The 21,752-nt window shown below is 44.4% G+C and overlaps 1 pseudogene; it reads left to right on the top strand.

Moving 5' to 3' along the window:
• Nucleotides 1-21,752, top strand: part of LOC120910520 — a 70,152-nt pseudogene that overhangs the window by 39,678 nt on the left and 8,722 nt on the right.

The following is a 21,752-nucleotide window of genomic DNA, read 5'->3' as shown; positions in this document are numbered from 1 at the left end:
GAAAATTTACATGAAATGAAAGAAGATTATCTAATTGATCCCGCCGATCCTGACGCTTCCTTCATTCATATAGAAGACCAAGCAGATAAAAAATTAGCAACTGAGAGGAAATTTATTGTGTTTGAGAGTTGCTTAAATGAGTTATTACTGAACAACAAATGCAAATTTTACGAAAATTGTCAAGGAAGAGTGATTAAAATAAAAAAATATCTTGTTGGTTCTGCATTGGTTGTAAAAGGCTACTGCAGTGAACATCACACATTTCATTTGTGGAGCAGCCAACCATTTGTTGGAAAAATGCCTGCAGGAAATCTTCTGATTTCCGGTTCTATTCTATGTAGTGGTTCGAAATTTGATAAAGTTTCCATTTTTTTCCATTTACTTGGCCTATGTGGAATTTCACAAGCCACTTATTATAGAAATCAAAATTACTACCTTTTTCCGATCATCAATCATCACTGGTTCGAAGAACGCAAAGATGTCCTAACCAAAATTGGACAACGTACAGTTGCTCTGGCAGGTGATGGACAATGCGATTCACAGAGATTTAGTACCAAATATTGCACTTATACCTTCCTGGACATGAATACTGACAAAATAATTGATTTTCAGGTAGAGCAAAGTAAAACGGGAGCCTCTTCAGTGTCGTTAGAAAAAATTGCATTCGTAAAAGCTCTTCAACGGTTAAAAGATGATAATGTGAAGATTAAAATCATAGCTACCGATCGTCATGTCAGTATTAGAAAACTTCTAAAAGAGCAGCATAAAGCAATAATACACAAATTTTATGTGCGGCACTTTGCAAAATCAATAGGAAACAAATTGCACCAAGCTAGTAAGAGGAGAAATTTACATGAACTGGCAGCTTGGGTGTCTCCTGCTAAAAAACATTTATGGTGGTGTGCTAGCACTTGCAATCATAATGTGGAGCTGCTAAAAGAAAAGTGGATGTCCCTCGTGTTTCATGCGAGCAACATTCATTCATGGATGGATGGCCAGCTCTACAAACAATGCAGCCATAAAGAAATATTGGACAATGAGGAGGAGGAGGAACGTGTTTGGCTTTTGAAGGGATCTGCAGCCCATCAAAGAATGAAGGACATTGTTCACGATCCTCGAATTTTGAAAGACCTTGAACATTTGTCAACTTTCTGCCACACTGGAAATTTAGAGCTGTTTCATAGTATGGCTTTGAAATATAGATCTAAACATCATCATTTTGCAATTGATGGTATGGTAGCGCGTACACAACTTGCCGCATTAGATTATAATCGAAATGTTGGTAGGGAACAAACTGTCGTTATAAAACCAAAATCCGGTGGCGCACCAATACATACTCCTAAATACAGATACACCTACAGTAAGGCCAAGAAAGGCTGGATTGTTGCAAAAATGTATGACGGTACCACTCAAGAATTTATGATTGATATTTTAGATGATTCAATTTCTTTGGTGGCTGGTGATCTCAAAGTGGACTGGATTCCAAGACAAAGCTATGAACCTGAAAATATAGCTCCTTTTCCTTGTCCTGAAAAACCGGATATGCTACAAAGATATCTTTCAAGATTTAACTGTTGAAAAGTTTTTTGTGTGTTCAAATTTCATATTCTTGTGTTATTCATGTCATGGAAAAAAAAACATGTTTTTCTCGATGTGATAACTCTCAAGCCTGCCTTGCATACACACGATCGTGATAAAAAATGCTCGAGCAAAGCGCGGTGACGTACAACGCGTACGACGGCACTATAAAGGGGAAGTTCCATTCGAATGGTGCCACCCTTTGGGCTGATTATGCAAATTTCTCTTCTCATAACTTGCTTCTGCGCATGAGCGTTTTTTCCCCCGTCGTTCAAGCCTACACGACTGTTTTTCATGACGAGAAAAACGAAGATGTGAAAAACGACGAGAAAAAATAGAGCAGGTTATAAATTTTTAATGGCCATTTTTCTTGTCGCGAAAAATGCTCTGGAGCCCACACACGACCGTTTTTCACGACCAATTAAAAAAAATAGCATTTTTCTCATCATGAAAAACGGTTGTGTGTACGCGGCATAAGATTCTTGAAATACAAAATTCATATGACCAAAGGCATATTACAGAATGACTGTGCAAGACCTTTTTCAATAAACTTGACATACTGTATTTTGAAAATAAATGATCACGTGTGTATGAAATTTATAAATTCCGACCACATTTTTTTTTTTCGGCATCCGCTCTGCTTTTCTACATAATATACATGAACTCAAATCTTCAATTAAATCCCCTTTCGTGTACATATTTTTTTTTGTATTTGCTTACCTTAGATTTCATCTTTCTGAACGCTTCTATCTTCATTGTGGGCATGTGAAGCCCACTCGGATTCTCTTCCGTATACGGTGCTGCTGGCTACCCAGCATGCACCTCCCGATCATGAGCCTTGTACGCAGAGCCGAAGTATGTCTGGTTGCCTTGCAACACGTCACTTCCACAATGCTATACTTCATATTCCAATTCGCACACTTTCCTGGATAAGCTCTCAAAGTTTGGGTGCTGTAGCAGCAACCAGCTGGATATTGGTTCAAGTCACAAAATAGATACCATATTTATCGGCGTATAACACACACTTTTTCCCCCTGAAAATAGGACGCAATTCGCCGGTGCGTGTTATACGCCGAAAGTGTACCTTGGAAGGGAATGAGGTGGACGAACTCAGCTGGAATTCACGAGCCGTCATCTCCTGTTCGGCTCTCACGTCACACACACAGTCCATCCTCCGCCACTGGCATTGGACCAGTGTTTTGTCTATCACAGGAGCTGGTCCAATGCCGATGGCAGAGGCGGACTTTGTGTGTGTGACTGCCGAGTGAGAGCCAAAAAGCCGGAATTCACAAGCCGGCATCTCCTGTTCGGCTCTCACGTTACACACACAGTCCCGCCTCCGCCACTGTATTTCCCATCACACCATGGATCGACAAAAAGTAGCATCCAAACAGGTAATCACAACATAAGAAGAGTGCACTTCCACAATGCTGACTCATGGGAATCAGGACACACATCTCCCAGGATATTACGTACATCCCCACAGAGGAGAGAAACCAAAAGAGAGGAAAAAAACCTTGGAAACAGGGTAAGCAAAGCCCAATGCAGACATTATGGTCAGTTGCGAAGGTAATAATGAGAAGCTTAAAAAGTGTGTGGAATTCCGCTTTCAAATAAAAATTCACTTAACCGACCGGTGGTATATGCGCGCTTCCCAAATAAATAGTGATAAATAAATAAAAATAAATAAATAATATTTATTTTTAGTTATTACAATTTTATGAATCTTTTTTGACAAATTGTATGTGAAAGTGTAACTATATTGCTATAATTAAAGCAGAGTTCCACCCTAAAGCAGATCCTCCCACTTATTTGATTTTTGTTATTGACAGGTACCCTTCCCCACTTCCGTGAGACTGGTCCACAGCATAGTCCCTCGGAAATACTGCCCCCCCTTCCCCTGGTGCAGGGCCATTCTTAAAGCGCAGTGCGCATGCGCAATATGGACCTTGGCAATGGTGGCGGCAGCACCCATCAGCTCGGGTGCTGACATCGCTGGACTACCGGACAGGTAAGTGTCCTAATATTAATAGGCTGCAGTATGTATAGCTACTGACTTTGATTTTTTTAAGTGCATGTAACAAAGTTTAAACAAAATTTATATCCCCCCCCCCCCCACAAATAGAGCTTTCTTTTGGTGGTATTTGAACACCTTTGCGTTTTTATTTTTTGCGCTGTAAACAAAAAATAGCGACCCAGAAAGCCAGACAAAGGCAAACCAAGGAGGTCCACATCCTGCCCACCGGTGTGTTGTTTGTAGACCACTACCCTATAGTAAGCCGGTAGGTGACATAATCATCCAGGCTCTATAGTGACACTGTTTTTGGGACCAGTGATACCAATACAATGCTAAAAAATATATTCACTGTCACTGTACTAATGACATTGGCAGGGAAGGAGTTAACATCAAGAGCAATCAAAGGGTTAAATGTGTCCCTAGGGGGTGCTTTCTAACTGTGTGGGAGATGGTTGCACTGCAGGAAGACAGAGATCCGTGTTAATGCTTAGCAGAAACACAGGATTTTTATCTTCCCTACTAGCAGAACGCGGTTCTGCCTCTCTCGGGAACAAGCGCCGGGTCCGCTGGACCCGCTGATTGGCTCCCGCTGTTCCTAGTTACAGCGGGAGTGGGTCACCAGTGACGTGCTCCAGATTAGGAAGAGCGAACTCACGTACCTGTATGTGATTTCGCGCAGGAGAGTTGCCGGCAAGTGGTTAATTACAGAGGAAAAAATGGGAGTCTTACAGACACATAATTGCACAATGCAAGGGAGGAAGAAAATATTTTATGGAGAGAAAAAACACGGCAGGTAAGCAATTAACATTTTTTTTTTTTTTTTGCTCATTTACCTGCAATTTTGTAAGATGGTTACAGGTCTAGTGGCTCCTATTCTTTAACCATTGCAGTGTAATCTTATAATGTTTACATACTGAAAACAGACAGGACTCCCCCTTCAATGACATCAAGGTGGTCTTTCCCAATTATTTGGAGTGGAACAAAAGCACAACTGGAAGAGTGTGATTGTACAGATACAGGAAGTGATGTCACACAAATGTGGAAGAAGGAGGGTGAGTTGCAGATAGGAAGTGATCTAAGACAGGAAGTGAGGTAACACATGAACAGGAAGTGATGTAGGGGCCTAAAAAAGGAAGTTCCGGATGAGAGGTGAGTCTGGAGGAAATAGAGAGGAGACATTGCTGGAACTGGCAGCAGAGGAGGTAATAAGATATTATTTTATATTTACACACCCAGTAATCCCCCCCCCCGTCATGTCCGTCCTCTTCCTCCATAGTCACTGTGACATCTTTTATTTCAAACAGATGATGATATACACATTTGACTGCATACATATATACTGTATATTAATCAATACAAAAATATAACCTATGTATGGTATAGAGCCATATATTCAACTATATGGACGTATAATGTCTCCATAAATAGAACTTCACACTATTTAAAAAAAAAAAGAGAGTGCAAAGCACACAAAAGAAAAAACTAGCAATCAACAATTTGGTATAGTCCTCCAGCTGGCTGTTGGTGATAATTAGAGTCAATGGGTGCTGATGCTCTTTATAGATCCTCTGGGTGGCAGGAACGTATCTAGACAACATACAAAAGAAGAGAGTGCAAAGCCACCCTAGTGTAACTCAGCCTTAACCACTACCCGACGGCCGTACGACTTTATACGGCCGCGGGGTGGTTCTGAATCTCTAACAGGCTGTAAAAAGACGGCCTGCGCGCGCATACAGCGGCGCGCGCGTGTCCGCCGCATCGCTGAGATGCCGATGCGAGTGCCTGGCGGCCGTGATGTCCGCCAGCCACTCGCGATCGGCGGCTACAGGGACAAGACGTGGAGCTCTGTGTGTAAACACAGAGATCCATGTCCTGTCAGGGGAGAGAGGAGACCGATCTGTGTCTCTTGTACATAGGGACACAGCATCGGTCACCTCCCCCAGTCACCCCCCCTCCACCTACAGTTAGGGTACACATTTAACCCCTTCCTCACCCCCTAGTGTTAACCCCTTCAATGCCAGTCACATTTATACAGTAATTAGTGCATATTTATAGCACTGATCGCTGTATAAATGTGAATGGCGCCAAAAATGTGTCAAAAGTGTCCGATGTGTCCGCCATAATGTCGCAGTCACGGAAAAAATGCTGATTACTGCCATTAGTAGTAAAAATTTTTTATAAAAAATAATAATTCTGTCCCCTATTTTGTAAGCGCAATAACTTTTGCGCAAACCAGACGCTTCTTGCGATTTTTTTCCCCCCAAAAATATGTAGAAGAATACGTGTCTGGATGGTGACTGTATCATTGTGTGTGTCAGGTTCCTATAAGGTGTCAGGATGTCACTGTCTATTTCTCCATGGAGGAGTGGGAGTATTTAGAAGGACACAAGGATCTCTACAAGGACGTCATGATGGAGAATCAGCCGCCCCTCACATCACCGGGTAAGAGGAGACTTTATTGTAAAGGAGAGAGCAGTACGGAGGGTCCACCTAGATCCCCCATCATCTGATAAACACATAGAAACAATGTATTCAGTCAGTGTGTGTGTTTCCTACAGATGGATCCAGTAATGGGAACCCACCAGAGAAATGTCCCAGTCCTCTATATTCCTCGGATTCCACACAGGAAGATCACACCATCCCTCACCATCATCAGGTAGGTGGGACTGAGCAACCAGAACTGAAAAGGAATTCTAAGCTATGAGAAGACATTCCGATGTGTAATCTCTTGTTCCTTTTTACAAATATATTCTATCATTTTTGGGGTTTAGGGTGAAGAACTAAAAAACAGCAAACCTGAGATTAAAGAGGAGGAAGAAGAGACATTGATAAGTGGAGCTCAGCCATCTATGGAGGAGGGAGGTCCTCTATATTCCTGGGATTCCACACAGGAAGGTCACAACATCCCTCACCATCATCAGGTAGATGGGAAGAACACAAAGTGACTCTAGACCAGTAATGGCGAACCTTGGCACCCCAGATGTTTTGGAACTACATTTCCCATGATGCTCATGCACTCTGAAGGTAGTTGAGCATCATGGGAAAGATAGTTCTTAAAATCTGCCATGGTTTGCCATCACTGCTCTATACTGTATGAGATTATACTCTTCTTTCATCCTATTTTTCGTCACTTTTTCTTTTTTTTCTATTTAATGGCTCAGTATAAAGAACAGATGTATGTAAAAATGGGTTATCAGGAGTCTAAGGAGGAAGTTGGGATGACAGTGACAACTAAAGAGGAAGAACCTTTTCTAGATATGAGCACGGGTGAGTAATGAACACTAAATAAATAAACTGCTTAAGAATATAGATTGATGATTGGGGATATGTAGACCTTCACATCAGGTAAAATGATCTCTACAAGGACGTCATGATGGAGAATCAGCCGCCCCTCACATCACCGGGTAAGAGAAGACTTTATTGTAAAGGAGAGAGCAGTAGGGAGGCTCCACCTAGATCCCCCATCATCTGATAAACACATAGAAACAATGTATTCAGTCAGTGTGTGTGTTTCCTACAGATGAATGCAGTAATGGGAACCCACCAGAGAGATGTCCCCCTCCTCTGTATTCCCGGGATTCCACACAGGAAGATCACACCATCCCTCACCATCATCAGGTAAATGGGATTGAGAACTCAAAAAAAAATTCTAAGCTACGAGAACTTTCTTCTATGTAATCTCTCGTTCCATTTTACAAATGTGTTCTGTCATCTTTGGGGTTCAGGGTGAAGAACTGAAAGACATCAAAGCTGAGATTAAAGGGGAAGAAGAAGAGACATTGATGAGTGGAGCTCAGCAGTTTATGGAGGAAGGTGTATCTCTGTATTCCCGGGATTCCCCACAGGAAGATCACACCATCCCTCACCATCATCAGGTAGGTGGTCTCAGAGTGTGGAAATATTTCAGAATTAGTGAGATGGCATTCTTCTATGTAGTCTCTTGTTTTCATACTTCTACTACTATATCTGAATTGCAGCCTTTGCTGCCTGCACACCCATCTTCATTTTCAGCTCCTTCTTTGAGCACCTCACATTTTTCACCCCTCCTCCCTTTTTTTTGCGGGTTTAAATCAGTATATGTTTCGTTCGTCTGTGGATCTTAAGTCTAGTTATATGTCATCATGGGTCGTCTTCCTCCTTGTGTCCCTTCAATGGGGGGGTTGCTAATTGACATGATGTTGCTTCTTTATTCCTGTAAGTCCAGGCTGAGGTGATCATCTGCCCCTAGGGGGCGGGTCCCGTGCTTCCATGGTTTTGAGGACAGGGGGAGTAGCCCTGATTTATCTCTGCTTCAAGTTAGTAATGCCTACCGGTCTTGACCCTCCCCTAATGCTTATAAACAGGTACTGCAAGAGCCTGATTCAAGGTCACATTCTAAAAGCGGAGGTCCAGGGGGAAAAAAAATGTAAAAGCCAGCAGCTACACATACTGCAGCTGCTGGCTTTTAATAAATGGAGACATTCCTGGCCTGCTGTCCCTCGATGTCGGCACCGCAGCTGATGTTTCCATCAGCTAACGGGTGCTGCCGCTGCCATTGCGCGTAAGGGAACCCGGCAGTGTAGCCTTTCGGCTTCACGCCGGGAACCCTACTGCGCATGCGCGAGGCCCCGCTCCTCTCTCCTATTAGCCGGGCGGCCAGGGGAGGAGGAGGAGGAGGGAGCCCCACGGTGACATCACTGTTGCGGCCGGACTCCCGGAAGTGGGAAAGGATACCTGTCAAAGACAGGTATCCTGTCCCCTCTCCCCCCCGAAAAGTGCCAATTGTGGCAGTGGAAGGGGGGGAGGAATCCGATGAGCAGAAGTTACACTTTAGGGTGGAGCTCCGCTTTAAACTTATACTACTTACATTTATGAAAATAAAACACATTTAACCACTTAAGCCCAGGACCATTTGGCTGGTCAAAGACCAGGCCACTTTTTGCGTTTTGACACTGCGTAACTGACAATTACGCGATCGTGCGACGTGGCTTCCAAACCGACGTCCAAAAATAGAGCGACAATTTTGCTATAATAAATATCCCCAAATATATATATATATATATATATATATATATATATATATATATATATATATATATTAGTGCTGTCAAACGATTAAAATTTTTAATCGCATTAATGTCATAGTTAACTCACGATTAATCTATCTAATTTATGACGAATTTCCCCACAAATATCGCACAATTCTGCAAGTGATTATAATTTATTATCGCTGTTTTCTAGCTGATCTAAAACCATTTTTGACATAAAGGGACACTTTTGGACAATCTACAGTTTTTCAGGCAGAAAGAATAGTTTTTATTTTATCAAAGAACATGTAGGGCACTGGGCAGACCACTAGGGACAAGGGGGGTGTGTATTTTTTACATACAGTACTGTAATCTATAAGATTACAGTATACTGTATGTAATGTGTTTATTTACTTTTTTAAATTTGGCGCCGTTCTCCGCTCCCGTGCGTCGTAACGTCGCAGGGAACGGAGCTCGGCGGCACACAGGCACTGTGAATCGAGCGAGGAGGACCCGCCAAGCAAGGAGGACCCGCCAAGCAAGGAGGACCCGCTCGATCACACAGCGGGGTGGCATCGCTGGATCCAGGGACAAGGTGAGTAACTTGCCTGTGAATCCAGCGAGAAGGTAAGCCGCGCCGCGCCGCTGCACACTCTGCATGTCCACCCCGAGGGCTCCTGCGTTAATCGCGCGATAAAAATATTGACGCCGTTAACATGGGTTTGCGTTAACGCCGTTAATATCGCGTTTAACGCACAGCCCTAATATATATATATATATATATATATATATATATATATATATATATATATATATATATAAAAATGTTCCTCAGTTTAGGCCGATACGTATTCTTCTACATATTTTTGGTAAAAAAATCGCAATAAGCATTTATTAATTGGTTTGCGCAAAAATTGTAGCGTCTACAAAATAGGGGATAGTTTTATGGCATTTTTATGAATTTATTTTTTTACTAGTAATGGCGGCGATCAGCGATTTTTATCGTGACTGCGTCATTATGGCGGGCACATCGGACACTTTTGACACCATTTTGGGACCATTGTCATTTTTCCAGCGATCAGTGCTATAAAAATGCACTAATTACTGTAAAAATTACACTGGCAGTAAAGAGGTTTACCTGTAGGGGGCGCAGAAGGGGTTATGTGTGTCCTAGGGAGTGATTCTAACTGTTAGGGGGCATGGCTCCGAGTGACACGTCACTAATCGCTGTTCCCGATGAGAGGGAACAAACGATCAGTGACATGTCACTAGGAAGAACGAGAAGATGTTGTGTTTACTATGAGTAAGCATCACATGATGTGAAACATGTCAGCCACCTTTTTCTTGCTGTTCACCACGTTTTGACTGTATTGCTTTGGTTGTTTTTGGATTTTATTTGTACAAATAAAGACATCGTTTTAAGGAGTGCAGCAGTCCAGGACCTTCTTCTATCCAAGATGTTGTGTTTACACCGACATCTCCCCGTTCATCAGCTGTGTGACACGAGCGCAGGACATTGGTGGACATCGAGTCCGCAGCTCGCGATAGGGTTGCAAGCGTGCTAATAGTGGCAAATTAAAGGGGACGTACCTGTACGCCCATTTGCCCAGCCGTGCCATTCTGTCGACGTAAATGATCGTGCGGCAGTCCTTAAGCGGTTAATAATTAATGCACTGCATTCATTTGTGTCGTTTATATCTGCCCGGAGTTTAATAAATATTTTCTATTATTTTGGGGTTCAGGGTGAAGAACGGATTAATATAAAAGCTGAGGTTAAAGAGGAAGAAGAAGTAGAGACGTATGTGGGGGGTGATCAGCCGTCCATGGAGGAGGTTGGGATGATTATGAAGAGGGAACAGGATGAAATTTCTCCACCTATCGGCACATGTAAGTAAAGCCTCGTACACACGGACGGACATCAAACAAACTTTCCCTTGGATTTTTGTCCGAAGGGAGTTGTCTGGTCACACCCATAGCATACACACGCTCTGACTTTTTCGGCAACAAACACAAACGTAGTGACGTTTCAACGTACTGACGAGAGTTTAAAAGAGGAAGTTCAATTCTCTGGCGTCACCCTTTGGGCTCCTTCTGCTAATTGAGAGTTAGTAGAGGTTTCGTCTGTGTGCATTCGCCATTTTCCGTTTCGTGCAATTTTGTTCGTTTCTGAACGTCCGTTCATCAAGCAGACATGTTGCGCTATGGGGTTGTGCTAACTCGACCCACAAAAAAAAAAAAAAATATGTTTGATTCATATAACCAAAATACACTAATCCAAACTAAAGACATTTGTTTTGACTCCGTCAGTATCACCAGCAAAGCGGCTTTTAGTATTATCACATTATAAAGAAGAAGAGAATGTGCGCTGCTTTTCTTGATTTCAGAACTTGCCGCGTCACGAATGTGCTCTTTCAAATACGAACGCTAGTTCTACCAGACAGAACGCTTCCGGCTGGTCTTTGCTTCTGAGCATGCGCGTCTGTACTTTGTAAAAAAGTCTGATGGCTTTGCTGTACACACGGTCGGACTAGGCACCATCGGACTCATGTTGACGTAAAGTTTGTCCGTTTGCAGAACAAACTTTTTGTCCGATGAAACCCCGAAAAAGTTTGTCCGATAGAGCCTACACACGGTCGGACTATTTTGAAAACTTGTTAATTTTGAAGTTTGTTGGCAAAAAGTTGGACCGTGTGTACGGGCCTTAACAGACACTGAAACTGGGGAATGAAATGTACAATTCAGTTAACCCTTGAGGGTATAAAGTGAAGCTTGATAAGAAGGAGAAGCAGCCAATGAGAGGGAACCCGTGGTGACCATTGATGGAGTTTCTGTTGGTAGGGGTAGCTTGGCACTAGGTGAACTTTACTGAGAGTCTGGGTTCCAAACTTAGGGCCCGCTGCAGAACAGAACTCGCCATAAAGCATGCCTGGAACCGTGATGTGCAAGTCTTTCTGTGGGGGTTTTCCTCTTTGGGTTGGACATCATGGTGAAGTATACAATGCAGTGTTGTGAAAAGCTGGTGGAGCACAACCAGGGCTCAGTGCTATTCCCCTTTTAAAGAGGTCTCTGTAGTCAGTGCCAGGACAGGTGTCACTGGCAGGTGATAAGACTTGATCCTTCTGGTGTGGGGACTGGTGAAATAATGCAGCCTCCAGCCATGAGGTGGCACTAATCCATATGTGAGGCCCATACAAATACAAGCAATCCAATATACTAACAATTTACCAATGCGTTTTGGCGAAGGAAGTCAGAGCCGGCCATTGGATGTTAAAGAATTTGCAAATTGTATACAGACTCCGGTATGAAGACTTTTCCGGTTCATTTTGGAGGGAGAACCGGAGCCCAGATTTGAGATCGGAATTTTCCACTTACCGTATATACTTGAGTATAAGCCAAGTTTTTCAGCCCTTTTTTTAGGGCTGAAAATGCCCCCCTCGGCTTATACTCAAGTCAGTGAACCTGCATTCTTGACAGGCGTCCATTTTTTTACAAGACGCTGCTTCCTCCTGGAGTTCCGTTCCGTGATAGGCATTTGGCACTGTGTTGTGCCTATCACAGAGGTCCTCTTATCCTCGGACACTGTGTTCAGTGTTCCGCCAATCATGGACGTCCTCTTGTCCGAGGATGAAAGATTGTTCGTGATTGGCGGAACACTGAACACAGTGTCTGCTGGGAAACTGAGTCCGAGGATGAGAGGACCTCTGTGATAGGCGGAACACAGTGTCAAATGCCTATAACAGAACGGAAAGCCAGGAGGAAGCCGCAACTTTTAAAAAATGGACGTCTTTCAAGAATTCAGGTACTCGAGCACAGTGAGACTGCAACGGGCACAGTGAGTACCGTATGGCACAGTGAGACTGCAATGGGCACAGTGAGGTTGCAAATGGGCACAGTGAGGTATGGCACAGTGAGGTTGCAATGGGCACAGTGAGGCATAAAAATGGGCATTGTTGACCCTCTTTTCCGCTTACAGTAGCTACTGCATTCTCACCCTAGGCTTATACTCGAGTCAATACGTTTTCCCATTTTTTTGTAATAAAATTAGGTCCTCCGCTTATACTCAGGTATATACGGGGACTCCACTCATACGGAGATAAAACTCCAGTTATTTGTGATCTACTGAAATGTTTTACTATTTATTTTTTTCCATTTCTTTCCATCAGATGGATGTGATGTGAGGAATTCCTCGGAGAGACATCTTCTATTATCTGCTGATTGTAAGTCAGAAGATAATGTCATCACACAGGATCCTCCAGGAGGAAATCCAAATACACAAAATATACATCACAGACCTTCCTGTCCGGAGACATCAATGGATCCCTCTGATCAGGGGGAATCTTCTCATCAATCACATACTATGATTGTAAATATCCATGTAAGATCTCACACTGCAGATAGATCAACAGATCCTTCTAATCCCGAGGAATCTTCCTCACCCCATGAAGGAGTTCACCGAGGTGACAATCTATTCTCATGTTCAGAGTGCGGGAAATGTTATACTCAAAAAGGAGCACTTACTAGACACCAGAGGATTCACACAGGTGATCGCCCTTATTCATGTTCAGAATGTGGAAAATCCTTCACTCATCAAGGAACCTTTGTTAGACACCAGAAAATTCACACGGGTGAGCGTCCTTATTCATGTTCAGAGTGCGGGAAATCTTTCAATCAGAAAGGGGCCCTTGTTAGACACCAGAGAATTCACACGGGTGATCGCCCCTATTCATGTTTAGAGTGCGGGAAATCTTTCACTCAAAAAGGGGCCCTTGTTGAACACCAGATAAGTCACACGGGTGAGCGTTCGTATTCATGTTCAGAGTGCGGGAAATCTTTTACTCTTCAAGGAGCCCTTGTTAGACACCAGAGAATCCACACAGGTGAGCGCCCTTATTCATGCTCAGAGTGTGGGAAATCTTTTACTCAGATAGGAGGTCTTGTTAGACACCAGATAAGTCACACAGGGGAGCATCCTTATTTATGTGTAGAGTGTGGAAAGTCTTTCAATCTGAAAGGAAACCTTGTGAAGCACCAGAGAAGTCATACAGGTGAACGTCCTTATTCATGTTCAGAGTGTGGGAAATCTTTCAACAAGAAAGATCATCTTGTTAAACACCAGAGAAATCACACAGGTGACCGTCCCTATTCATGTTCAGAGTGCGGGAAATCTTACGTTTGTAAAGAAGACCTTATTAGACACCAGATGATTCACACAGGTGAGCGTCCTTATTTATGTTCAGAGTGTGGGAAATCTTTCAATAAGAAAGATAATCTTGTTAAACATCAGAAAATTCACACAGGTGAGCGTCCCTATTCATGTTCAGAGTGCGGGAAATCTTTCATTTGTAAAGGAAACCTTGTTAAACACCAAAGAATTCACACGGGTGAGCGTCCTTATTTATGTACAGAGTGCGGGAAATCTTTCACTTATAAAGGAGACTTTGTTAAACATCAGAGAAGTCACACAGGTGAACGTCCCTATTCCTGTTCAGAGTGTGGGAAATCTTTCACTCGGAAAGGACAACTTCTGAAACACCAGAGAAGTCACACTATGCTCTAAGTGCGGGAGTGAGTCATCCTCATTTCTCCAGCTTGTCGGTGTCCTTCCCCCTGTGTTCATAACGCTGGGTACAATGTATATGCTCTTATTGCCACATGTGAATGCCATTTTTTATGAATGTGTTTATATCTCAATAAAGTTTTATATGCATTAGATTGTGTACTTCCCTGTCTTCTCTTTATGTCATATAAGGTCGAACGAATGCCTCCCCTGAACCATGCCAGGCCAGATTTTTAGATTTTTTTTTTTATTAAAGGAATTTAAGGGCTGTGGGATGAGGCCCTCTTCCCACTCAACATGGGGGGACAAGGTCCTTTGGATGGGGGGGGGCAGCCCCAAAGTACCCCCCCCCCCATGTTGAGGGCATGTGGCCTGGTATAGTTCAGGACCTGCCAGGCTGCATGTCAGGATAAGGATCTGGTGTGGATTTTGGGGGGGCCCCACGCCTTTTTCTTATAGAAACTTTTGGCATGGGGTTCCTCTTTACCAGCTGTAACGGACACAGGCATGCTGCCGAGACAGTTATAATCTTCGTGCAGGGGGACTACAAGGAACTGCATGGCTTGTCACCATCGGATGTACCACATTGTATTCTGAGCTCAAAGGGTTAACTGGACAAGTCTCTTTCATTGCTGGAATGCTAATGTACTCTTCGCATAGATAATGAACTCTTCTTTTGTGTGCAGGTAAACAGCCCCCTGTGAGGTGTATGCTGATGGGGATTATGTGTGAGTGATAATTGTTTTAAAGGTTAATTGAATTCTATGTGCCTGGCCAGGAAATGTTAAGTGGGGTGAGGTGCCGAAGAGTCTAGAAACTGGTCAAGTGATTAATTCAAGGAGATGTCATTGTTTCAGGGGGTCTGTGTTGAAGCCCCCTACTGGGAAAAGGGGAGGGCGGAAACTGTCATTGTTCTTGTAACAGTTGTAACCAGATATAAGCAGGTGAAATATGCCAAATAAAGTCAGTCTGCTTGACCCTTCAAACGTAGCACGTCTCGTTTCTTGGAATGGCGTTCGATGGGATATACCGGCGGTACCTGCATATCATAACTTGTCAGCAAAAAGGACGTCTCCAACGGCCGATACCCCTCACTACCAGTGGGTAGCCGTTACATTTGGTTGGTAGCAGTGGGATGGTCCTTTTATCCAAAGAGCAAGTTCTGAATGGAGTCGCAGTACGCCAGGCTGAAAAGATCCACACTGAAAGATCTATTGGAGAGTCGTGGTAGGAGCGCCAGCAACAGACCACGGAGGGAGCTGATAGCTGACCTGCTGGAGCTGGATGAAATGGATGGATCCATGGAAGGAACGGAGCCCCTTGCACCGGTCAGCAAAGAAGATGTAATTACTGGGATTGTACAGCGGAGATTATCCTTGTATCCAGAAACGTCCGTGGAACTAATCAACCAGCTGTTCCGGGAAGCAAGGGAAGAAATACAAACGAAGAGGGGACAAGAACTGGAACTGGTAAGAGCGAGACAGCCCATTACACCTGCAGTTCCTACCCCCCCACCTGCTGCTACAGGAAAGAAAATACCGTTCACTGCATTCAAAGCTTTTGTAGAAAGTGAGGAGGAAATCGATGGATATTTGGCGGACTTTGAGAGGCAGTGCTCACTACACCAGGTACCACCAGACCAATGGGTCACTATTTTGTCGGGGAAATTGTCGGGCAAAGCCAATGAAGCCTTTCGGGCTCTCGCTCCAGAGGATATTTTACAATACCAGCAAGTTAAAAAGGCGCTGCTAACCCGATATGCCGTGACGCCAGAAGCCTACCGCCGACGCTTCCGGGAGTCCAAGAAGATGGCTGTGGACTCCCACATGGAATGGGCCAACCAGTTACAAAGGGTGGCATCCCTTTGGGTCCAAGGGTGCAAGGCCAACACCGGGGAGGAAGTATTGCAGCTGTTCCTAATGGAACATTTCTTCCAAGACCTGGCCGCAGACATACAAGACTGGGTACGAGATCGCCGGCCCGCTAACTTAAACGAGGCGGCTCGGCTAGCAGATGAGTACGCGGAAACAAGGAAAGTAAGCCAGGGTACTACACGGCTGGCTCATAAGGTAGAACCGCGTACTCCAACCGTCACCCCACGCCCAGAGTTTCGGGCTCCAGTTCCACCACATCCTCAGGGGCCTAGCAACTACCCCCGGGATTCGCCTAGGGTGACGTGCCATCACTGCAGCGACACGGGACATATTGCTCGTTATTGCCCTTTGAGAGCTACAAATAACAATTGGAGACGCACAGAACCTAACACAGAGGTCACTCCATCACGTCCCTCTGCGGACCACTGCCTGGAGACCGAAGGGGGCCCTGAGGAATGTCTGGGAATTTGGTATGAGGCAGACCCAATACAAGCGGCCTCTCCGGATAACCGTCAGCATCACCGTCAGGAGGTACGAGTGAATGGACAAGTAGCACAAGGCTTAAGAGATTCCGGGACTACTATCACTCTGATTCAAAAACATCTGGTAAAGCCAGAGAACGTGTCCACTCGCACAGTTGCCGTCCGGGTCGCAGGGGGTGCTGTATTTCACGTACCCACCACCCGGGTGCACTTAGACTGGGGAGCCGGGTCAGGAAAGACCACAGTTGGTATCATGGACAACCTACCTGCCGAGGTGGTGCTGGGCAACGACATTGGCCCTCTGACTTCGGCTTATTTACCTACACCTGCTGCTGCTTGTCCCGTGACCACCCGCGTTGCTGGAATCAACCCGCTTGCTGCTGAGAACCGGGTAAGACTACCTTCCCCGACATGTACTGTAGATCCGGCACAATATCACAGTCTAAAATGGGAATGTGACAAGTTGGCCAGTGAGAAATCAGAGATGCAACGACACTATGTCATGTATTATGAGATGTCCCGTGGCTTGAACATTGAAATGCACAAACAGGCGGAAATTGTCAAAAGATTAAATGGGATTTGCATCCAGGTGGTGCCGTATCTGTCCCAAGAGCATCAGCAACAGGTTTTGGGAGCCATTGAGAGAGCAAAGCAAGTGACTGTTCCAGAACTGAATTCTATTATTCACCGTCACCATCAGCTACCGACCTGGTAAGCCAATGGGAAGGCTGACGGACGGTCCAGGCAAACGGAACTTTTACCCTAACAGCAGACCGGACATCCCCAAGTTGATCCGAAAAGGATCAATCCGGGTCTGCCGGAGTGTTCCACAAAGGGGGAGTAGTGTAACGGACACAGGCATGCTGCCGAGACAGTTATAATCTTCGTGCAGGGGGACTACAAGGAACTGCATGGCTTGTCACCATCGGATGTACCACATTGTATTCTGAGCTCAAAGGGTTAACTGGACAAGTCTCTTTCATTGCTGGAATGCTAATGTACTCTTCGCATAGATAATGAACTCTTCTTTTGTGTGCAGGTAAACAGCCCCCTGTGAGGTGTATGCTGATGGGGATTATGTGTGAGTGATAATTGTTTTAAAGGTTAATTGAATTCTATGTGCCTGGCCAGGAAATGTTAAGTGGGGTGAGGTGCCGAAGAGTCTAGAAACTGGTCAAGTGATTAATTCAAGGAGATGTCATTGTTTCAGGGGGTCTGTGTTGAAGCCCCCTACTGGGAAAAGGGGAGGGCGGAAACTGTCATTGTTCTTGTAACAGTTGTAACCAGATATAAGCAGGTGAAATATGCCAAATAAAGTCAGTCTGCTTGACCCTTCAAACGTAGCACGTCTCGTTTCTTGGAAGGGCGTTCGATGGGATATACCGGCGGTACCTGCATATCATAACTTGTCAGCAAAAAGGACGTCTCCAACGGCCGATACCCCTCACTACCAGTGGGTAGCCGTTACACCAGCAACCTTTTTTTTTTTATTATTCAGCTGTCAGCGGAAAAGCCCATTGAAAGCTGATGAAGCATCAGTTGTTAAGGAAGCGGCGGCCAGCTTCCTGGTCAAAGTCCTTAACAACCAGCTTTTACTGCACCCTGTTTGGGTGCAGTGCAATGCAGGGCAAACGCCCTGCAAATTTGGGTCGTTAGGGTGGCTGTGTCAAGGTGCCCAGACTGTCCTGGCCGATGTGGGACACGTGGTCACCGTAAGGTGAACGTCCTCATTCATGTTCAAAGTAGATGAGAAGAGCTAAGAGATACATCCAATAAAGGATCCATGGCAAAATTTAGATCACCCCCCCCAAAACACCAGCATCCCCTCCACAAACTCCAAAAGCTCACGGAGGAGAGCCTGCGGGATCTGGGTAATCCACATTCGGAAAATAAACATTGGCAACTAGAAAATGCATTTCCTGCAGAAAATGCGTGGGAATGCTGAATAGCTGGATTTCTAAAGCTAACTGGATGAATAGCTTAAATCCGTAAGAAAAAGTTGAAGAAGTGAGAATAGTTGGAAAAGTAGAAAAAGCTGAAAAGCTTTTTTTTTTTTAAAAGCTGACACTAAACTGAATTGTTGGCTTTTAATGGCTTCGGAGATAAAACCATGCATGATTATCCGACAAGAGGCAGAGCCAAAGGACTCTGCTGGGGGCACCTGATGTAAGGAGGGACTCTGCTGGGGGCACCTGATGTAAAGAGGGACTCTGCTGGGGGCACCTGATGTAAGGAGGGACTCTGCTGGGGGCACCTGATGTAAGGAGGGACTCTGCTGGGGGCACCTGATGTAAGGAGGGACTCTGCTGGGGCACCTGGTGTAAGGAGGGACTCTGCTGGGGCACCTGGTGTAAGGAGGGACTCTGCTGGGGGCACCTGGTGTAAGGAGGGACTCTGCTGGGGGCACCTGATGTAAGGAGGGACTCTGCCGGGGACACCTAAAGGATATTTGGTGGCAGGACGATTTCATTTCAATCGTCCTGCCACCAAATAGAACGATTTCATTTTATATTACAATGTAATAATAGAAATAATGCGCTTCAATCATCCTGACACCATTACAACCATGGTGCCGTTATTATTAAAGCGCTAACACCAGGTGTTTGGAGTATCTTTATCTGCTGATTGTTAAACTTGAATACACATATTTCTATTGTGGTGAAGGATCTGGGCCTGCTCTCCCTCCATCCCTCTTTCTTTCCTTCCTTCTCTCTCCTTTTCTCCCTATCTCTGTCTTTCTCTCTCTCTCTCCCCCTACCTCGTTCATCTCAGACTTAAACCACACCCCTTTGAGCCATGCTCCTTTAAGCCACACCCAATATTTAGTATAAGCCATGCCCATTTTTCGTCGAAAGCCACCCTTCGCACACCGCATTTTTCTTTCCCCGATAGTCACGCCAAACAACAAATGCCCCACCCCCTAATTTTTATAAGGCTCCACCCACAGACAAAAAAAGTGTCCCTATACATTTTTTTCACAATGTTGGCAACCATGCTCACAGAATACTCCATATTTACAGAGGAACAAATGAGAGTCTCATGCCGCGTACACCCGATCATTTTTCGGCATAAAAAAACTTTGTTTAAAAAAATGTTCATTTAAAATGATCGTGTGTGGGCTTCACATCATTTTTCGCGTTCTGAAAAACGACAAAAAAAAAATTCGAGCATGCTGCATTTTTTAACGACGTTTTAAATGATGTCGTTTTTCGGGTTGTAAAAAATTATGGTGTGTGGGCAAAAACTTCGTTAAAAAAATGCGCATGCTCAGAAGCAAGTTATGAGACGGGAGCGCTCGTTCTGGTAAAACTACCGTTCATAATGGAGTAAGCACATTCATCACGCTGTAACAGACAGAAAAGCGCGAATCGTCTTTTACTAACACGGAATCAGCTAAAGCAGCCCCAAGGGTGGCGTCATCCGCATGGAACTTCCCCTTTATAGTGTCGTCGTACGTGTTGTACGTCACCGCGCTTTGCTAGAGCATTTTTAAAAAACGATGGTGTGTGGGCAACGTCGTTTTAATGATGAAGTTAGAAAAACGTTGTTTTTTCTATATGCTGAAAAACGTTGTTTTTTTTCATGCCGAAAAATTATCGTGTGTACGCGGCATTAGAGACACATAAACACACAATGAAAAGGGAGGGGAAAAAATGATGGAAAGGAAAAACACAGCAGCTAAGCAATTAACATACTACATTTTTCTGTGCTTTTATCTGCAATTTTGTAGAATGGTTACAGGATCTGGTGATTCTTTTGTTTTTTAAATTGCAGTGTTACCTTATAATAATCACATACTGGAAATAGATGAGACTCCCCCTTTAATGACTTTACTATAGAGACAGGAAGAGCCTGATTGTAGGGGGAGGAAGTGATGTCAGGTGCAGACAGGAAGTGATAGAGAGGTAACTAATTAACAGGAAGTGATGTATTGGTCTGAACAGGAAGTTCCTGGTGAGAGAAGTGTGTTGTGAGGGAATAAAGAGAAGACGTTGGAGCTGGAAGCAGAGGAGGTAATAAGATATTACTTTATAAAGTAACCCCCATTATGTCTGCCTTTCTACTCCTATATACACTCACAGGCCACTTTATTAGGTACATCTGTTCAGTTGCTTGGTAACACAAATTGCTAATCAGCCAATCACATGGCAGCAACTCCGTGCATTTAGGTATCTACACTTGGTGAAGACAACTTGCTGAAGTGGAGGTCCGGTAAAAAAAAATTAAAAAGTCAGCAGCTACTTTTAATAAGGACACTTACATGTCCTAGTCGCCAGTGATGTCGGCCCCTGCCGAGGCCGATCCTAGCAGCTCCAGGCGCCGCCATCCACAGTAAGGGAAACAGGCAGTGAAGCCGTGCGGCTTCACCGCCCGTTTCCTACTGCACATGCAAGAGCAGCGCGGCGCTTTGTGTATGGGCCGGCTGCTTTCTGGGATACACACAGTTCCCAGAATGCAGCGCGCCCCATTCACAAGAAGAAACCAAGTGTAGGATGAGGAAGAGGATCCACCGCGGAGGATGAAGAGGCAGATTCTGGACTTCCGCATAGTAACAGCTATTTCGGCTAAGTAAAAAATGAATTTTCTTTTCATTTTTTTTTTTTTTTTGGAGTAAAACAATTTTTCAGGGTGGAACTCCACTTTAAGTGACTTTGAACTTGCCATGGTTGTTGATGCCAGACAGGCTGGTCTGAATATTTCAAAAACTGCTGATCTACTGGGATTTTCACACACAACCATCTCTAGGGATTACAGAGAATGTTCCGAAAAAGAGAAAATATCCAGTGAGTTGTGTGGAGGAAAATGCCTTGTTGGTGTCAGAGGAGAATGGGCAGACTGGTTCCAGATGATAGGCAACAGTAACTCAAATAACCACTCGTTACATCCAGGGTATGCAGAATACCATCTCTGAGTGCACATCACATCGAACCATGAAGCAGATGAGCTACAGGAGCAGGAGACTACACCGGGTGCCACTGCTGTTAGATAAGAACAGGAAACTGAGGCTACAATTGACACAGGCTCACCAAAATTGGACAATAGAAGATTGGAAAAATGTTACCTGGTCTGATAAGTCTAAATTTCAGCTGTGACATTCAGATGGTCGGGTCAGAATTTGGCGTAAACAACATGAAAGCATGGATCCATCCTGCCTCTTATCACCGGTTCAGGCTGGTGGTGGTGATGTAATGGTGTGGGGATATAGTACCAATTGAGTATCGCTTAAATGCCATGGTT

Source organism: Rana temporaria, chromosome 8, assembly GCF_905171775.1.
Source record: "Rana temporaria chromosome 8, aRanTem1.1, whole genome shotgun sequence".
Lineage (NCBI taxonomy): Eukaryota > Metazoa > Chordata > Amphibia > Anura > Ranidae > Rana > Rana temporaria.
Note: the sequence above shows the minus strand (reverse complement) of the source record. Positions and strands in the feature narration are given on the sequence as shown.